The following is a 3,486-nucleotide window of genomic DNA, read 5'->3' on the forward strand; positions in this document are numbered from 1 at the left end:
TACTCTACGGAACTGAGGAGGAGGAAGAAAAGTTTATGGTGTATACTGAGTATATTTCCTTCTTATATTTTCTTATTGGTTTGTCTGGGTATTACAAAATATGTGTGGCTTATCACATTATAATACTGTCACACTTTACCACTTTGAATGATGTATAGGAACCTTACTTCCATTTAGATTTACTCTCCCTTTTATTTATTTATTTATTTTTTGGAGAGATTTTTCGCCATAGGGCGTGTGTGCTTGCCAGACAGGCAGAGAGAGACATAGAGACAGAAAGTGAGAAATCACCCCCCAGGGGGGATGGTCACGCTGCAATCCCTTCTCCTCCTTTCTCTTCTTGGGATCTTGGGCACGCATGCACGGCCCGGGCTTGAGTTTTTAAGCCACTAGGTCCAGGATGCGAACCGCGGTCAACTACGTGGGAGTCCAGCGACATAGCCATTACGCTAACTGCTGGTTCCCTACTCTCCCATTTTTAAATATCATTGTCTTCATGTTATCTAAGACAATAAAAGACTTAGATCTAAGTCACGTAGTGTTATGACTTTTGTTTGAATCATTGCATATGATTTAGATTAGTCTTAGGATAGTCTTTGGTGTTTATTCTTATTTCTGTTCTTTCCATTGTTAGTCTTTTCTGATGCTCTAAGACTTCTTTGTCTTTTTAAAAATTATTTCCTTTTGAAATATATCCTTTAGTCATTCTTCAAGATTTTGTCTTTTAGGGACCAGTAGTTAGCATAATGGCTATGTCGATGGACTCCCACATAGTCGACTGCAGCTCAAGTCCTGGACCTGGTGGCTTAAACTCACACCAGGTGTGTGTGGGTGTGTCCAAGATCCCGAGAGGAGAACAGAGGAGAAGGGATTGCAGCGTGGCCATCCTCCCCCCGGGGGGTGATTTCTCACTTTCTGTCTCTCTCTTTCTCTCTGGCAAGTGCACACACCCTATAGCAAAAAAATCCTCTCAAAAAAAACTCCCAACCAAAAAAAAGATGATGTCTTCTACTGACAGATTCTTTTAGTTTTCCTTTATCTAGAATATCTCAATTTCACCTTTGCTCTTTACGAATACTTTTGCCAGATAAGGAATTTGTGGTCTGAAGTTTCTTACCATTGTCGATTGAAAAATGTGGTAATTTCTTATGGTTTCCATGTGATTCATGTTTGGTTGTACTTTTTCGTTTAAGTTGTTATTTTCATGGTTCTTTGTATGATAAGAAATTTGTATTATATCCTAGACACTTTTGCTGTTATTGTAATAGATTCTGGGTTCTATTAAAATTTTAACATTAGTAGGTAGTCACCCTGTTTAGATTTAACCCAGAAGTCCTAGAGTACTTTTTGAACTGTGCTTCTGGGCCTCCAGTGTTTCCGCTGATGATTCTCAAGAGAGTGAAAAGGGGAACCAGCAGTTAGCGTAATGTCTATGTCACTGGATTCCCACGTAGTTGACCGCGGTTCGTGTCCCGGACCCAGTGGCTTAAAATTCATGCCAGGTGCGTGTGCGTGCGTGCCCAAGATCCTGAGAAGAGAATGGAGGAGAAGGGATTGCAACGTGACCCTTGCCCCTGGGGGGCGATTTCTCGCTTTCTGTCTCTATGTTTCTCTCTGTCTGGCGAGCGCATGTGCCCTATAGCAAAAACAAAAACAAAAACAAAACAAAACAAAAAACAAAGAGAAAAAAAGAGAGTGAAAAGAGCTTCCCAATCCTGAATTACAGGGGGCCTCACAATATGAGAATGGAGTTTCTGGTCTACAGCATGAAGCTTTCTGAGTAGGGTGCTTTTTGTGGCAGGATCTTTCCCCTGGCCCTTCTTTTTCCTTCACCATTTTCTATAACAGATGGAAAGTTGTTCATTATGGTGAGATCTCTCTGCTTATGAGGGTCAGAGTGCAATTACACTGGACCAGCTGATTTTACTGTGAATTTCCTTCATTGGTGTCTCTGGCTTTGTGGAGTCTCAGTTTAGGAAAGATTGTGTTACTGCTGAGGATGTGAGTAATTTTCCTGGCTGATTATTGACCATAATATTTCCAATTGAACCCCCTTGATATTTCTCCCATGCTAACCTGGATGTGTTCATGGCAATCTTACTAAATTTAGAAGAATGAATCTACCCAGGCTGCTTTCTGCTGCTAGCTTGGGGTTTGGAAAATACCAGACCTGGGTCACTTTCTTTTTCAGTTGTATATGGAGTGTATCATAAGACATCCTATGTTGTTCTTCCAATCAGGGGTCTCTAACCAGTTTGACTTCTCCTTTTGAACTTTCAGGGATTTCCTTGGTTATATTTTATGTTATTTCTAGGCTTTATGGTTGTACCTAGAAGAGAATAGCAGAAAGAAGTTAAAAAAGAAAAAAATCCCTGCTCATTTTATTATTATTAATTTTCATTACTATGCTTATTTTTTAAACCTTCAATCGCTATACATCACTTGGCTTATAAAGAGAATTTACTCAATATGAAATACACCTCAGGCCAATCTAGTTGAGAGTACTATACATGTTATCATCAACAGGTAATAAGCCATTTCAATAAACAAATGTCTTGCCTTTCTATTTTTAAGCCTGGCTCATTTTAAAATGATAATTTATGTAACTAATTTGGATCTAGATTTAAACTTTAAAAAAATTATATTTATGAAATGATTCAAAAATTGAAAACTGGGTGCTTGATATTAAACTTATTTTAAATAACAGCACTGTGATTGTGCAAAAATAAGAGCATTTATCTTATAGTGATAGATATAAAAATACTTACAGATAAAATCAGGAAGTGAATAGGTTTTGCCTCAAAAATAATATGTATTAGGGGCTGAGCAGTGATGCAGTAGTAAAATGCAATACTCTGTGAGGCTGACTCACATGGGAAGATTTTGGATTCATGTATAAAAATCTCCCCGAGTACACCAGACACCCCTATGCCCATGATATAGGACTGGCAGAAGCTGGGGTGGATCATGGTGTCAAGACCTAGTTGGGGATGCTGTCTCTTTCTCTTTTAAATAAAAAAAAAAAAAAATAATACATGGGACTCAGGATACCTTTATGTATATAATAAATTCTACATTTAATAATTTTTAAAAGTTTAGCTTATATTTCTTGAACACAGGTTTTAGGGTTGAAGGAAACTTGCCTGACCTTTATGTATGTAATACATTCTTCATGTATAATAGTTAAAGGTTTAGCTTGTTTCTTGAACATAGGTTCAGTTTTAGGGTGGAAAGAAACCTGCCTGATTTAATTTCTTCGTACCTAATTTTTGGAGTTTTTACGAAGCCACCATGTGTATCTACTAAGTTTTAACACATTTGCTTGAAGATGAAGAAGTATTAAAATATTTATAGTGTGCACATCAACTCTGATTGATATTTTAGGAGCCTTAGGAACAGTTTAGTTGCTTGTGAACAGTAGTTATTATGAAAGTGTTTTTGCCTCGTAAGAATTAATGTACTTTCTTTAAGTGAAGAGTCCCAGAA

This window comes from Tupaia chinensis, unplaced genomic scaffold (assembly GCF_000334495.1).
Source record: "Tupaia chinensis unplaced genomic scaffold, TupChi_1.0 Scaffold143822_1, whole genome shotgun sequence".
In the NCBI taxonomy this organism is placed as follows: Eukaryota; Metazoa; Chordata; class Mammalia; order Scandentia; family Tupaiidae; genus Tupaia; species Tupaia belangeri.